The sequence below is a fragment of the Schistocerca serialis genome, chromosome 3 (assembly GCF_023864345.2).
Source record: "Schistocerca serialis cubense isolate TAMUIC-IGC-003099 chromosome 3, iqSchSeri2.2, whole genome shotgun sequence".
Classification (NCBI taxonomy): Eukaryota; Metazoa; Arthropoda; class Insecta; order Orthoptera; family Acrididae; genus Schistocerca; species Schistocerca serialis.
This window is the reverse complement of record NC_064640.1, coordinates 877,501,217-877,519,410: the sequence shown is the minus strand read 5'-3', so window position 1 is coordinate 877,519,410 and position 18,194 is coordinate 877,501,217. Positions and strand designations below refer to the sequence as shown.

Genomic DNA, 18,194 nt, shown 5'->3' with positions numbered 1-18,194 from the left:
ACCATCTGACTACCACTGAATGAAGTTTGCAGTGACTTTTAATTGCCCTGATGATGTGTGAAAACAGTGGTTTCAAATATTTTTCAAAAATAAGGATCTTGGGAGTGTACTGGTTGGGAACTGATAACACACAAATGTCTCCCTAATAGCAGCGTTGTAAGAGATTTCTTAACACAAACTTTATCTGAAACTAATATGAGTAAAATTACCTGCAAGTGTTAATGCAATGGTTGACCTGAACTGAAGCTATGGTCCCTGTGCTGTCAGATAAAGTGGTGGGCATTGTCTCAACACAGCCCCATATTTATCATCCAGATAAACAAAGCAAGCAAGCCAGCTAACCCCATCTATAAAGATGTCATCTCTAACACATGAAAAACACACTGAAAAGCACTGTGTACCGAAAAGTCATGTTCAAAGTCATTCGACTGGTCTCGTCAGAATCGGAAGAACACCAACCGATAGATGACAAGGACTTTAAAGTCTGCTTGAGAAAACAAACCAGTCCCTCTGTTAGCACCCCACGAATGTGGGTATACTGTGACAGAAATTTAATAGGAGGAAGGATAATGCAAACTGTTAAGACAGTTCCAATCCTACAATAGAATGTAAATTGGTTGAGGATACATGTGTAGTAGTTCAACTGTTAGTACAGAATGGGCTCCTATACTTGTTTGTACAAGAGACACATTTTAGTGTCAGACACCTATGCGCTAAGAAGTTAGCGCCTCCACAGAAAGGTCATCATCATCGTGAGAATGCTAAAGAAAAAAGCTCTCTTTGTAGATAATGCAACACCGCGTCACGCCTCTCCCTCCCACTTACTCCTGGCGCGCGCACGCGCGCGCCCTCACACACACACACACACACACACACACACACACACACACACACACACAAATCAAAAACAAGCAGTTGTTACAAGATTGTTCAGGGTGTACATAAAGTCCGGGAACACTTTCAATTATTTATTGCACAAGAACCAAACATTGTACAGATATCATGCATATGTCATTTTGAAGAGAAGCCCTGAAAGTTTTTTTTCATGTATACTACCACAGCGTAGTTTGGTAATTTGCCGATAGCGCTAGTCACAATCGTGGAAAGTTCAGTTGCGGACAGCTGTTTCATGAAATGGCCTCCCCAATCACCAGATCTCACTCTGTGTGACTTTTTTCTGTGTAGACACATTAAAGACCTGGTGTATGTACCAACTCTACCACGTGATGTAGCAGAACTCCGGGAGAGAATACGGGAAGTGACTGCCACAGTCGACGATGCCATACTGGGATGGATATAGCAAGAATTCAATTACTGTATTGACATCTGCTGGGTCACTCATGGTTCACATATCAGATGTTTGTATAAAAAAAATAAAATTAAATTAAAAAAAAATTCAGCGTTTCTCTTCAAAATGCAATATGTATGACATCTGTACAATGTTTAGTTCTTGTGCAATAAATAATTGAAAGTGTTCCCGGACTTTATGTACACCCTGTATGTGTTTATAATGTCACTGCTCCCTCCCTCCCCATCATCAACAAGAAACTTTCACTATTCACACCACCCAGTTTCCCCATCCATTCCTTGTGTTTAAGGCTGGAGGAAGAGAGATTAATAGCATTGTCCCATGTATTCAATAAGCCACTTGTGTCAGACGGGTCGCATTAAATAGTGAGCACCTCACCTAGCTCTGTCGTTCTTGGGCTGGTTATGAGTTTAGAAAACCCCTGGGTTCCTGAGCTAGGGACTGGTGACCATTGCCAATCCTCTGTATAGTCTGTTAACTGAAAAGCAAACGGTGCATATAGTGGGAGAAATGTCCTCTCCTGGAAGAATGCCACAACTTCCATGCTGGCACATTGAGAATTACTTTCCTCATTACCCTTCTGACAGTGAAGTGCAGTGCATTGTGTGATGATTTACATAGATTCTGTTTGTTTGTGATTGTATCTGTTAACCACTGTTTATTTCTGTTTATATATTTAGTGGCAAACTTAGCGATTTAGTGAGGGAAAACAGTGAATAAACTTACTAGACTGCAAGACAGTGTTCTCAATACAAAAAAAAAGATATCTGCAATGATCCTACCCCTCTTCTGTTGTTAAAGATTCAGAAAATGAAGGTTACTCAAGATGATTCAAAATTGTGCTGTTATCATAAGCGCAGCTTCCGTATAAAAAGTTATCCATGTAAAGCATTAAGTAATTGGACAGTAAAATAGGTAAAGTTGTAACTCAGCCACACACTACGTAATAAACAGTATTTATTTCAGATTGGATCTCACACATTTAGTCACTACACGCATGTGTTCTGCTAATTATCTCATGAACAGCAATCCAGTAACAATAAACCTTTCTAGAATGTGCAGTCGCAGTCGCTTCGAAATAAAGTAATAAGCACTTCTTTGCAGTCCATACTTTGTGGTATTCAAGCCATGTGATAAACTTGTTAAGTAAACAGAATAAAACATTGAGCTCTCTGATGATATTGCTTCATTACACACAATAAAAGTAATTCTTTTTATCGCAAAGGAAAACCTGAAACAGATTGTTATTCACGTAAAACAACTAGTTTACTGTTACCAGTCATTGTTTATTTATATCCACGGTGCATTTTGAAGGTTTAAACTTCCATCAGGTGGATTTAAATGTTTTAGTACAACATGTGTTGTGTTAAGATTTTGGGTTAACTTGTGGCACTGTGTCCAATCGTCAAAAGTTCCTTTCTCTGTCGTGACACATCATATGTAAATTTTCATATTTTGTAAACAAAGATGGTGTCTGTATATTAGTGGCAGGTCACCACAACATTTGAAATCCACTTTATATGAATAACATTTATTGTGCAATTTTTAATTTTGGTAAACATTTGACATTGTTGTATTGGATGTGACTGGTGAATGTTTTGAAAGGCAGCATGCCACAAGTATGGCTCATTTAATATGTGGCTAAATACTTCATTCCCATAGGTGTCTAGGGCTAATACCTTTAGGTGTGATCTAAAAACTCTTCACGGTGTCCTGTCAACTTCATTCCACCCACAAAACTTGTTTATAAACCCACATAATTGGAAGCCACACTTTAAGCATCAATCCATATTAAGACATACATTGTAGTTAAGTTGCACACTTCATTGTCTCCACATATTAACACTTTGTTTTGCTGTCTTTCAGCTGTGATACATTGGAACATTGTCTTTAAAAATTGATACCTCGCACTATTGTCTTTAAACAGTAACGATTCACCACATTGTCAGTATCCAAGTCTTCCAGTAAAATATCACTTCACGCCACTTTGTCCTTACAAGTGCTAAGTGTTAAAACACCCCAAAACCAACTCCAGAGTCTGAATTTATCTTAGTTATTCTCAGCTATATTGCCAACTGTAACTGAGCAAACCTCTAACATGTTTACAGTAAAATCCCAAATTAACAAACCCACTTTTAAGGAAATCCCACTTTTAGCAAAAATTTCAGTCAGTCATGGCAAAACTCCCGTGAGTACAATGTTATTTCTCCCTGCCTTTAAGGAACCACACTGTAATAAAAAGTCTGCTTTTAAGGAATAAACACACAACATTTTGCAAATTGAAATCCAGGTTTTTTTTTTTTTTTTTTTTTTTTTTTTTTTTTTTTTTTTTTTTTTTTTTTTTTTTTTTTTACATGATTCCCAACAAGTTTGAGTGTTTCTGATTTCTTTCATTTCATACAGGTCGTATATTTTGTCGTGTGCTGCAATAAATGATGATTGATTCATCTGGTTGACACACGCTTAGTCATCAATAACTCGACTTACCTTGTAGCAATACCACCAGATACGTTGACAGAATGGGAAATAGACTCCCTTGTGACTTAGGTCACATGGTTGACGTCGTAGTCACTGCACCAAAAATACTCGTGGGCCTCACACTAAATTTACGAAGCACGAAAAGTGTGGTTGTTTGTTTACTGAAGTTTTGAAGTTACCAGTTTTACTTTTATGCAGTTATGGTCTGCAAACATTGAAAACTCACAGTGCAGCAAAAGCTGACGTCAATGACAATCTTAAAGAAAATATTTCCGACATGGCAAAGAAATGTAATTTAGTATCATCTACATGTGCAGCATATTCAGAAATACGGACGTGTTCTTAAATGCCAAAGCTAATGATTCCCATGGGTCCAAAGAGCATGAATATCTGTAAGCCGATGTTCAGTGATGTGGAAAATATTCTTCTAAAGTAGTTTCAATGACTTGAGGAGTGGAAGCTTTCCTGTGAACAGAAATGTACTGCAATGTGAAATCTCTCAGATTATCAACATTGAAAACCCCAGTGCATCAAATGACTGGTTGAATCATTTTGAAAAACATCATAATCTGTTGTTTCAAAGTGTGTGTGGAGAAAGTGTGGCTCGGGTCATAGAAAATGTAAACTATTAGAGGAACATTATATTGCTACGATTGATACTGGGTTGTCAGCCCAGATACATTTTTAACACTCATGAAACTGGCGTCTTTTATAAGTTACTGAAAAATCATATTCCATTATGGGAGAAAAATGCCACAGAGGTAAAGAAGGTAAAGTAAGTGTGACAACACTATTGTATGTAGATAGCGATGGGAGTGCAAAGTTGCATCTTCTGTTAATTCCCAGATGTTTCCAAAAGCTGAAATGCTACTTTGTACTTATGAGTACCTGGAAACATCAGAAGTCTTTAGGACTTTTTCATGCATGTATATGCCAAGATGGGTGCAGCATGAAGGAATCTGACTTATTCTTGATTTATGCCCTGTACATCCGAAGGAAACATAATTTCTGAGGAATGTAAATGTTGTGTTCTTTCTTCTGAACTGCATAAGCCATCTGCAACATCTGGACATGTAAATGTTGTGTTCTTTCTTCTGAACTGCATAAGCCATCTGCAACATCTGGACCTGGCCATAATACACATTATTAAATCCAGCTACAGAGTAGCAGTTATACAGAAGTCAGTTTCATTCTTTGAGAGGAAGGAAGTGATGAGACTCGGCCTTGTACAGGCTATGCATATGTTTGTTGCTCCCTGCAATTCTGTAACACAATAGACAGTGTTAAATTGCTTTACAAATGGTGGCTGTGATACATGAGTTGCTGATGAAAACAACATTGTTCAAAGAGAAGGAAGGAGTAGCAAAATTTGTATTTCTGAAAATGCAACATTCCAGGAGACAGTTGTGATGATGATGTGATGACTTCTATACCTGAGATTGAAACAAGTGAAATGCTTGTAAGGGAACATAGGTTGGAGCTGGCAGTGACATTGAGCTAGAAGTAGGAAAAAGAAGGTGGCCGTTGCATCAAGTTTTGCTGCTGCTGTGCAAGGAACTGATACTGTTAACATTTTTTCCCCTCTTTTAATGTAGATGAATCAATTTTAACTTATATCAACTAGCTGGAGCAACAAATTCCTTTACTACAAGATGTCAAAAGGACAAAACAAAGACGACTTCTTGATTTTAAAAAAAAAAATTAAAACAAAGTTTGTGTTCTGTGAAAAATGTACTGATTGTATATTTACTGCATTTAAATTTGTAGCACAGGGTATTGGTAATTCTGCAATTAAATAGCACTTGTATCACTTAAACAAGCTTGAATTATGATTCTGTGTCACTCCTTCCATTAACTCTGCCACTGTGGTACAGTGAAGTGTCATGAACAACGTACTACTATTCCTGACCGATTGTAGCATTCTTCCAGAATAGGTGACTTCCTCCACAGTGAGTGCAGCTCACTTTCAAGTTTACAGACAGACTATATCGCCCCAGTATTTCCTGTCCAGTTCTTTTATGTAAGTAGACAAAGTAACTTCACTGAGCTCATGTTAATGGAATGGAGTTATTAAGTAAGTCTTTATTTGCAATTGAGTTAGTTTTCATCTAAAACATTCCTATAAACAATGGCTGAGAAGAACTTAATTTGTAAGTGGTGTTGTCAGTAACCTATGTAATTTTGGTGGGAAAGGATTGGATGTGTAACTTAATAAACTGAAAATAATTCCACTGTGTAGAAATGAGTGCAGTAATGGTATTTTGTTCTACTCATATGAGAGAACTGGACAGGAAATGCTGGGGAGGTATAGTCTGTCTGTAAACTGAAAAGCGAGCAGCACTCGTGGCTAGGGAAACCATTTTTCGTGGAAGAACGCTATAGCTACCATACAGCAGGGTTAAGATTCAGTTTCCCTCTAATATTGTAGAATAGTCTATAGAGTTTTCAGTATAATCTTTCCATATGTGTTTCTTTGTGTTAGTAATTCATATATGTATTATACATTGTGAAGAATACACACCCTCGGATATGTCTACAGTTGCATCATCAGTGGTTCATAAGACGAGCTGTGGAAGGGTCGGTATAACTTTCTGAAACACCCTATAGTCACTTTTTGTGACATTATCTTAAAGCTGATAAGGAAAAAGGACCAAAAACCGTAAAACTCTTCATGAACTGCATATAGACCCTTGATTTTGACTCGGCAAATTCTTATGTCCCAGTTCAGGAATTAATGTTATTATGTTTACTGCTTTTGCTTATATTTGATGTATTTTTGAGGTTGGTTACAAAACTAAATTTGGAGTGCTAGTCATCATTAGCCATTATTACCTGTGGGCCTCAGACTTTTTTAAGTATCAGTTGTGCTCTGTTGATATGTAGTTGACAACTGTTTAGATGAAATATTTGCTAACAAGAAATTTCTGATGTACCTTAATTGTAATAGGCTTGGTCAGTTTGCAGTGACTGTCAGACCTCAATCGCCATGGGAGTAAGAACCACTGACCTAATATAACTCAGGAGATATGACATAAACACTGAGAGGCATGAAAACTGCCACATCGTGCTTGATATTTAAATTATTACTCCTTCACAACTAACTCTATTTACAACATATTTCACAGATAGTATCCACATTTGCCACTGTATGCATAAGTGTACGACTCACAGTTCAAGAGATACAGAGGTTGCCTAGAAAGTAATGCACTGCATTTTTTTCTTCAACAAATCTTTATCGAACATAATGAGAATTACACACATGAAAGAATGGTGTTTTATCTACACACCCGATTTTCCCCGTAATCTCCATCCTGTTCTATGACCTTCCCCCAGTGCGAAACAAGGGCATGTGTGCCCTGTCAGTACCAGTCCTTTTCCTGGTGGCAGAGCCAGTGCTTCACTGTGTGAATCACCTCCTCATTGTCCTCAAAATGTTTTTCACAAATGGCATCCTTTAAGGGCCCTAACAAATGGAAGTCCTAGGGGGGTAGGTCAGGACTGTAAGGTGGATGGGGTAACACTGTCTAACCTTGTTTCGCAATGTGTTCAGCAGTCCTCAGACTTCTGTGGGGCCGAGCGTTATAATGTTGGAGCAAGAAGGCCTCCCCCCCTCAACTTCAAAATGTTGCAACAGATCAAGACAAATGTTTTTTTTGGTGTGATTTGTGATCCACCGTTAGACACTGCGGGACTCATCTTGCACACACTTTTGAATATCCAAGAATGAGGATAATTGCATCCACATTTCCTTTGCTGATTGACAGATGTAGCACCAGATGCCGAGCCATTATGTCTGTCCAAGTGAATGACATCATCAGCTTGCTGCAAAAAGTCAGGTGTGACAGCCACGGATGGTCTCCCCGACCACTGCAAATAGTGGAGCTCCGCCGAACCATCTTCCGATAACCTCACCCTCCACGTCCAGCCACTAACTGTACTTTTGTCAACAGCAGATGCTCCATAGACTTTGCACTAGCTTTTTTTGTGAATATTCCCCACAGTTTCTTTGTCTGCAGTGAGAAATTCAATGACGGCACATTGCTTATAATGTAAATCACCTACAGACGCCATTTTGAAACTGTCCTGCAGCTACGCTATGTGTCAGAAGTGATGGAAACTTGGCATGCTCAATCAAGAGACTTCAGATAATACATACGTATCGTTTTGCATCCGTAACACTGTTTTCGGCTGAGGAAAAAGTGTGGTGTGTTACTTTCTGGGCAACCCTCATATGGCGTCACAAACAATAAGGTGCATGGAAACTTGCCACATCGTGCCTGAAGTTTTAATACATTTGTTCTTTATTACTAAGACATTTGTACAGTAAAGTCAAATTAATGAAATATCTGACACCTGGCAGCACTTTTGACAGTTTTCAACCACCAAATGCGAACAGCTGTAGGTGAAGACAGTAGCTGTCTATAGAGCTATGAACAGGTGTTGCCATAGAGACATTTACAAAATTGCATTGTAGACACGTAAAGCAGCTGTGCCCATCATACAAAAACTGTCTGGGATCATGTTTCTTAATATAGATACTGTATACATTTGTATATTATGCATATTTCTTTGTATGACTGTTTCGTAATTTTGAAGGTGTTTTCAGAAACATGTGGAAATGAAATTTTTCAATACTTCATTACAAGCTCAATCCATCTTTTGTTTTCATTACTAATAGAAAATTGGCAAAACTAATACTTGGAAAATGCTGGGTTAGTCAGCTAGTTTAACAATATACATTAACTTTACGCCTTTTAAACATTATTTTTAATAATCCGAAGTTTTCCATTCTGTGCATCATGGAAACTTTTAGACCATGCACTCATGCTCCATCAGTCAGGCTATTTGTTTCATTCCCCCTACCATTGTACAAAAATTTGAGAAATTATGAATTTTTTCCCATAATTTTCCTTCATTGGCTGGACTGCAGATTTAAATTACAATTTTACAAGATACATTACAAACAAGTAATGTGCAAGCTTCCTTAATACATCACATATTGCTAGTACCAAGCGGCCTATACACAACCTAGCCACAATAGGCCATATCAGAAAAGAACACCAAAGTAAACTACATAGTTTTGTGGAATTGCCAAGGAAGAATGCTGAGGATGTTGCAGGAAACCAGTTTTTATAGAAGCTTTGACAAATCAGTAATTAGATATACAGTGGAGGACTTTTATATAAATCAAAAACAACTGCCAACATAACACTATGCACTACTTGTTGTGAAACAAAGGCTTTATTTGCCTTCGCATAAAGATGTGCCCAAAATTTTTTGTGAAGTGTGGAAGTAACTTGAAAGCAAAAAAAAAAAAAAAAAAAAAAAAAAAAAAAAAAAAAAAAAAAAAAAAAAAAAAAAAAAAAAAACTGGTACAGAGGCCTGATATAGTGTAGTGGTGATGTAAATGCTTGATACAAATAAGAAAATTAAAGAAAACCAGAATTTTTTTATACTTTCAGATTGACAGGTATTATGGTCTATATTAGTAGTAGATACGTAAATCCTGTCTAGTCTTTTAATATTTTTTCTCAAGATAATGTACACTGGTGTGTCAAATTAAAGGGACGAACCACTATTTCCCTGTCTTGTGTCTAATTGACCATATAATCATACAGGCATTGCCGTCAGTGGACGACGACGTCAACAATGATGTCAGGTCACCTATCAAACGGCGTAGTGTTTTACAGGTAGTCCCAAATCCAATGGTGCAGTATGGCACAGAGAAGGTGCCCACCAGACTATCTGTGATGGAGAGCCATAAGAAGAATGGAAGCAGGGCAGTCGCATACTGATGAGGCCCAATGGCTTAATGTGAATTGTTCTGTTGTTTCTCGGATGTGGCAACAATTTATAGAGACGAAACAGTATCCTAAAGGCCAGGCGATTATTTGGATATAATGGCACAACAGTACCGCCTTAGTACTGCGTGACACCTGGCATCTGATGTCACAGCATTCACTGGATGTGTTGTATCAAGGCAGAGTACAGAAGGCTTTGGCAGAGTGGCATTTATGGTTGGAGACCTACTGTATGTGTAGCTCTGATGTGTCTTCACGGGAGGGAACGTTTAGAGTGTAGTCATCAACATGTGACGTGGGCAGTCTAACAGTGGGCCAATGTTTCTTTCACAGATGAATCCCGACTTTGTCTGGAGAGTGATTCTCGGTGCATTTGCACCTGGAGGGAACATGGGACATGATTTCGGGACCCAAACATTATGGAAAGAGACAGATATCCAAGAGGAATGTTGTTGGTAGGGATTATGTTGATTGACCACATGAAATCGTATGGGTGGATCGGCAAGGTTTAACTGTTGTCAGGTATCGTGATGAGATCTTGGGTCCTCCTACGCGGTTGTTGTGAGGCAATGCGGGCCAGACTTTGTATTGATGGATGATAATGGTTGACCTCATAGACCAAGAATGGTTGATGTTTTCTTGGAAATGGAAGATATTGCATGCATGGCCTGGCCTGCTCACTCTTTCCATTTGAATCACATAAAGTATGTCCAGGGAGTGCACTAAGGAGACCGGCTGCAGCATCCACCAACCACTCTCTAAGACGTGCGAAAAGCTCTCCCGGAAGAATGAGTGTTATTGCCTCAACATGAGAATAATGATATCATTCACAGCATGCCCTCTCATTGTCAGGCCTGTATTGCTGCTAGAGATGGTCACACCCCACACTGAGCACATTAACTAGTTGTTGGAATGCGTGTGCAAATCAGTTAAGTTGGAAAAAACAAAGAACATTTTTGTCTACCGTTATGCATATTGCAGTTGTTTACATTCTGTATTCTTTACATTGTTTCTACTTTACTATCACATGTTTATACTTTTTGTGGCAAAATACACACAACCTTGTAAAATTTCCATTTGTTGCTGAATCTGGACACCAGTGTAGTTTATTCTGTAATGTTGTGATTTCAGAATATCTCATGTTTTATATTTTGTATAGTGTTAAACATTTAGCGAAAAATAAGCACTGCCTGAACATTGCAGCACAGTGCATCATCACTCATTAAAAGGCATGCCGTTGTAGTGGCGGTACAATTTTTTGAAACTTTGTGGGCCCTCTTTGGGACATGGCATAGTAGAAAGAGCCTCGACTGTCCTGTGTGCTCTTCAGTTTACCAATACACTATAACCTGAATCTTTGTGCATGCTTTTGTGGCCATGTGGTGGTGGAACAATGTCTGTCACAGATATCTTGGGTTGCCAATCTGGTATGAACCTTAAAACCTCAAGTTGTGCTTCATGCCTCTGGCTGTTGAGGCAAAACAGTAGTTGGTGGGGAACCTCTGAAGAATCTTCTGCATGCTAGTTGTATAGTGGATCTCACTCTGGGTGGATCTTTACAGGTCAACAGAATGGGACACCAGTGGATCCTACAAGCACCATGAACACTCACAGCTATATCAGTGTTGATTGGGCTGTGTACCACCCAACTAACAAAGAGACCTTCTGAGGCTTGCACACCTGAGAAGTCAATCAGTGGTAGAGGAAGCACTGTCAGTAACAGGCCACATCCTGCAGTAAATAACAGCATATTTATCGTAATTATGCACATACACAGCACTTTCGAAAAATGTATCCCTCGATGTACGTAGTGTAACAGGGACTCTGAAGGATACTTAAATCCGTCAAGAGGCTGTGTAAAGGTACACTCCTTGCAGAGACAGTCCGTCTACCCAATTACCAAACTACCAAATTGCAAATTGCTTGGTGAGTGTGATACAAACAGTGAGCTTCACACTGTGCTAAATTACAGTAAAGTTGAAACTTCCTGGCAGATTAAAACTGTGTGCCCGACCGAGACTCGAACTCGGGACCTTTGCCTTTCGCGGGCAACTGCTCTACCAGCTGAGCTACCGAAGCACGACTCACGCCCAGTACTCACAGCTTTACTTCTGCCAGTACCTCGTCTCCTACCTTCCAAACTTTACAGAAGCTCTCCTGCGAACCTTGCAGAACTAGCACTCCTGAAAGAAAGGATATTGCGGAGACATGGCTTAGCCACAGCCTGGGGGATGTTTCCAGAATGAGATTTTCACTCTGCAGCGGAGTGTGCGCTGATATGAAACTTCCTGGCAGATTAAAACTGTGTGCCCGACCGAGACTCGAACTCGGAAGGTAGGAGACGAGGTACTGGCAGAAGTAAAGCTGTGAGTACCGGGCGTGAGTCGTGCTTCGGTAGCTCAGCTGGTAGAGCACTTGCCCGCGAAAGGCAAAGGTCCCGAGTTCGAGTCTCGGTCGGGCACACAGTTTTAATCTGCCAGGAAGTTTCATATCAGCGCACACTCCGCTGCAGAGTGAAAATCTCATTCTGGAAACATCCCCCAGGCTGTGGCTAAGCCATGTCTCCGCAATATCCTTTCTTTCAGGAGTGCTAGTTCTGCAAGGTTCGCAGGAGAGCTTCTCTAAAGTTTGGAAGGTAGGAGACGAGGTACTGGCAGAAGTAAAGCTGTGAGTACCGGGCGTGAGTCGTGCTTCGGTAGCTCAGCTGGTAGAGCACTTGCCCGCGAAAGGCAAAGGTCCCGAGTTCGAGTCTCGGTCGGGCACACAGTTTTAATCTGCCAGGAAGTTTCATATCAGCGCACACTCCGCTGCAGAGTGAAAATCTCATTCTGGAAACATCCCCCAGGCTGTGGCTAAGCCATGTCTCCGCAATATCCTTTCTTTCAGGAGTGCTAGTTCTGCAAGGTTCGCAGGAGAGCTTCTCTAAAGTTTGGAAGGTAGGAGACGAGGTACTGGCAGAAGTAAAGCTGTGAGTACCGGGCGTGAGTCGTGCTTCGGTAGCTCAGCTGGTAGAGCACTTGCCCGCGAAAGGCAAAGGTCCCGAGTTCGAGTCTCGGTCGTGCACACAGTTTTAATCTGCCAGGAAGTTTCATATCAGCGCACACTCCGCTGCAGAGTGAAAATCTCATTCTGGAAACATCCCCCAGGCTGTGGCTAAGCCATGTCTCCGCAATATCCTTTCTTTCAGGAGTGCTAGTTCTGCAAGGTTTGCAGGAGAGCTTCTCTAAAGTTTGGAAGGTAGGAGACGAGGTACTGGCAGAAGTAAAGCTGTGAGTACCGGGCGTGAGTCGTGCTTCGGTAGCTCAGCTGGTAGAGCACTTGCCCGCGAAAGGCAAAGGTCCCGAGTTCGAGTCTCGGTCGGGCACACAGTTTTAATCTGCCAGGAAGTTTCATATCAGCGCACACTCCGCTGCAGAGTGAAAATCTCATTCTGGATACAGTAAAGTTGTAGTAATGTTCTGGGGACATCATTAATATTGATACCAAAGAACTGTAACAGGAATGGGAATCCAAATGTCACTGAAAGTAAAGCACATAATGAAGAGAGTAATCAGTAACCTTGAAAAGAAAGCAGATTCACTCTGGTTTACACTGTGCAAAAGTTGTCAGTGCACTTTGCAGCAGTTTTACCAATCGTAAAATTAGGTTGTATGTAGCTACTGAAGTTCAACACTTAAGTCACACTGCCATCTTATGTGAAGGACAGGCTGTGTTGGAGATGCAGTTCAGCTGCCTACAAATCACATGTTCTATTCTTTGCTCTGGCCTGTGTGTTAGTTTCTTTCAGAACCATGCAGTTGGGAACAAAGAATGTCAAGTCTTCATAAAAACAAAGAAAATCCAGGAAACAAAGGTTATACAAGGCACCTTGTACTTAAGTGAGGAACACATTTAAGGCCATGCAGCTGGTTACTTTCACAATTTCATTTGCATCAGCAATGAAGCTGCCTAATGTTAGCACCAAGGCCTTGACATCCGATCTATTGCCCCTGTGAATGTAGCTGCAAACCTGCTCCGCTGGCTAAACCAGCAATTATATGCTGAAACAATAATGGTACCAATACCTATTCTTGAGAGCAAAAATATGCATTGAAGGCAAGTAGTGAAAAAAAAAGCAAGAAGACTGTATGTTTCTGCTAAAACAGCCTTAGCAACATCCTCTAAATCCACGCAATGGAACGCAAACAACAAGCGAAAAAGATGTGGTACAAAACTATCACACCATCCAACCTTGTCCCTGTCTGATAGATCAGATAGTGGCGACCATTCATACAATAGTACAGATGTCACTGTCAGCTTGAGGGAACCAGCAAGTCCCTCAAGAACACCCCCCTCCCGTCTGATGAAACTCCCCACCATGGAGGAACAACACGATGAAAGACAGAAAAGATTTCTCTTGTGCAATATGTGGATGAACTATGAATTGTAGCAAATGGAAGGCCAATGTGTGTAGGTGTATGAATGTACTTAAATTTTATTACACTCCAGAACTATTTGATGACAATCCCCACAATAACCACCTTAGTGGAGAGAGAGCTAGTGGAGTAGCGGATATTTTTGTAAACAATATGTACCACTCTTCACACCTCCTTCTTGTCACCAGTCGTATAAATGCATGAGTATCACATATTAACAATACGTTTGCTATATTTGCCCTCATGTGGAGTTGTACTCATTAAGCAGTTCCTCCTATTATGGAATTGACACACACACACACACACACACACACACACACACACACACACACTCTGTGCCATGGTGCTCAGCAACTACTTCTTCCAGGGCTAGAGCCATTGAGAGTGCCCTAATGTCACCATTGACATGTCTCTTGGACAGGGCGTGGAGCATGCACTTAATCAATTCAGTAGGGTTGTTCACTGTTATCAGTCTCTTGATATGCTCTCCAGCTGTCAGATATTCTGCTCAACATGAGGTGGTTGATAACTTGCACTCCAGTGACCAGTCCTCGATGTGGATTCATCTTCCAGTATGAACAGTGACCAAAACAAAACTGTCTCAATGGGTGCTCAGCAAGGCTAAGTAGATACTGTACAGCTGACTGTGTTTGAATGTAAAGACATTACCAACATGATCCACATTTCTGCAGATGTACCCATGCCAAAAGTCTTTAGCATTTATTAGAAGGTAATCCGTTCACCACTTGAATGAAGAATGCTACTGTGTGATCAAGGACAGGCACCACCTGCTGAGAACCTTTCAGCCTTTTGGGTAGTGAGGGCAAAATGCTGTTATATAAAGGTGAGCAAGAAAAGTTAAAACACCAGTTCAGTTAAACTTTTGTAACAAATGGAGGGTGATTTCAAGATGAGTTAGGAACTGCCCTGTTACTGCTATAATGAGAAATGAGTCTCCTGACCAGATGAGACCTTGTCCAGACCATAATATCAAGCACTTTGCATGAATCACTGCCGCCCAGAATTCAGCTTCCTGTCGCCTCCAAGCAATTACCGACAGGCACAGTTCGGATATCAGTTCCATCAGCACTGAAGCTTATAAATCCCACTTCTCTATGTGAGAGCTGGATTCAGCAATGTTGTACATGACATATCAACAAGTCATGGCAAAATCTGTGATTGTGTGTTATGGCACTTCGCCAAAATGCAAAGGAAATCCTACTTGACCATTTTAACTTAATATGAGGAACACAAGTTACCACATCATGGTAGGAAGCTATTTTAATCTCTCTCTTCAATCCTGGTAAGGATTTCATTGGCCCAAGTACCTATTGTAATATTACTCAGCAGGATAACTATCAGTGTTTTAAGGCCAGAATCATGATACAGTGTTTTGGACAGCTCGATAGTGAACTCACATTGATGCCTTTGCCACTCTGAACCCAATGGTACACATCTATCAGGCACCAGCTCTGTGCCCACCAGCCCATAATTTGCAGTTATTATGTGGCCTGCACATAAACATCCGGTGCCACACATCTGTGGTAAACTGCCAAGGACTAGTTGAATCTATGCCACATAGAAATGGCTGCTCTATTGAATTCTAAAAGTGGACCAACACACCTGAAGCCAATGAAACTATATGGTTCCAGGTACCTTTCCAAGTCTCAAACATCTACTGTATTTTTGAGATTTGAAAAGGTCTCCCGAGCCATATAGTTTCATTTGATTAAAACACCTATCTCTATGTTTCAGGCAGGATCCCTCATTTCATTCAATGCTGAGGGGCTATTCCAATATTGTTGCTGTTCGAGTTTACCAAGTGGACTGGGGCGTGAATGGGAATTTGGGTTGAGGAGGGAGGTTGCTAGGGTAGTCTGTGCAGTTGTGCAAAGCCTCTATGTCAAGATGGCATAGTGGTTAGTGCAGCTGCCTAGTGAACAGGAGACCCAGGTTCAAATTCCGGCCTTGGTACAAATTTTCATTCGTGGCCTCAGTCTGCATATATACACATTAAGTAGGTGGTCATAATGTTTTGGCTCCTCAGTTTAGAAATATAATAGGAGTGAAAGACATTTACAAGTAAAAAATGTAATGAAGTGATCAAGCAGCCAACTATAAATTATAGCTTTATTTGTTGTGACCTTAAGCTCTCCAACTATTCTCGAGTATATATCAGCCTAAATGTGATGCTACATGTCCTTAACACAATCTGCTGTTTAAAAGCCATGGACACACCATCACAATAGGTAATGGAAGTGCAATATGTGGAAAATGTGGCCAAGCTGCACATGTAGATGGAAACCCTTGTTCGGCTCCTGTATTCTGTAGGAACAACAGAGGCAAATTTTAATATTTGGTGCTCTACCTGTAAAGGTTTTCTGGATAAAAAGAAAATTCAGAAATTAAGTCACAAGGAAAATTGCTTATTTGAAAATCAAAACAGTATATGTGGTTCAGAAACTGTCAAACTTTGTCATCAGCTTCAGTGGCTAAAACATCATTAAAAAAGGTGTGGGACAGATTCCTTATTACAGAATTTACCAACTGAAACTGCCAAAACATGTACCTACAAGAAGAGTAGCAGTGGTGGTGGTGCTGTAAGGGCAGTTCTCTCTTTCATAGAACCAACAAAGCTCACAAACTCACCCCCACAAGGCCACAATAGTCCTGCTCGCAAGCAAAAATCTAGCAGAATAAGAGCAACGTACTTACAGTGCAGTTCAAAGGGTACAATAGACAGGCTAAGTTGTAACCAGGAACACAATTATATGAAATCAGCATCAGCTTTGAACGAAACCAAAATAAATATGGAAGACTTTAAATCACTCAATAAGGAACCGAAATGATGGATTGATAAATTTGCAGCTTTCAGGGTGGTCTGGCAGCAAAACAAGTCGTATTACCGAAAATCCCTATACAGGTTTCAGTCCGGTGAGCACAACCACGCAAGGCGGCAACAGTTTATCCTCGCACTTTACTAGGAAGTCAGTGGTGCTACATCACCACGCATGAAACGATTGAACACGGCTTAATCACTGTGACCATTCGCAGTGACCAATGGTATAGGAGCAGGTCACACAGTCAAATCGCCAGTGTGCAAGCTGCCTATTGCCATATCCTTTCGATGATCTGAGTACCAATTCCTTTGGTACATGTAGGTGTTGTAACACGTCAAGGAAAGGTAGTTGGCTGCTTTTTTAAACATTCCAGCATGGATTTTATATGAATATAGATATAGTTTAAATGTATAGAGACTCAAGCTTTTCCACTCCTTGTCACCACGTCACAAACATGTCCATGTACCAACAGAAACACGTTTGTTTCAACTTGGGGCATTCTACTGCCTTCACTTCAAAATCAAATTGAATGGGCGATGCAATCAAAATGAAGCATATTTGAGAAAGACCGAGGAAGAGAAGCCAAAAATCTTTGCTCTATCTTACACTATACCAGTATCTGGAAAGATTGGTAGACTCCTATGGAAACATGGCATCCAGTGTATTTCATTCCCTACAACCGAAGTAAAATATGTTCTTGTAATGTCAAAGACGATCTAGGTCACCGAACGCCAGAGATATATATATCATGTTTCATACTAATGTGGCATGTCTTACATGGAGTGACTGTCAGAACAGGCAAGAAGAGATGCAAGGGACATCAGCAATAGACAAGACTAAAACAAACAAGCACATCAGGTTGTCTGCGATCACTGCCTTGAATATAATTGTGAAACAAAATAAGAGACCAGTATCGTGGTGCAAACGGCAAGTTTCTGGGACAGTGTCATTTAGTATGTTGCAATAAAAATGTAAGAAAACCTAATAAACAGAGACAGATGCTTCAATTTAAACAAGGTTTGTGGCCCGGCACTCAATTTATTAAGAATTCACCATCTATTCTCCCCCCAGGGGGCTCACCACTCTTTGGTGAGTATGAGCTTGGTGACCATGGGGCCCCAGCCCTCGCAGCACCACTTCTCTTTCAGCGCTGCTTGTCTCCTCTCCTGTCCTTTTCCCCTCTCTGGGGAGATGTCTCGTGCCTCCATGGGCTCTTGAAGCTCATTTGTGTTGGTTTACTGGAAGGTCTCTTCTCTCTTGTACTGCTCTTTCCCTATACGGTTCTTTCCCTGTATCGCTTTTTCCCCACGCTGTTCTCTTCCTGTATCGCTCTTTCCCTGCACTGCTCTCT

General features: G+C 40.6%; 1 protein-coding gene across 2 annotated transcripts in view; it reads left to right on the top strand.

The window, feature by feature from the left end:
* Positions 1-18,194, top strand: part of LOC126471072 (thioredoxin-like protein 1) — a 68,910-nt gene that overhangs the window by 31,806 nt on the left and 18,910 nt on the right. The window lies entirely within an intron of this gene.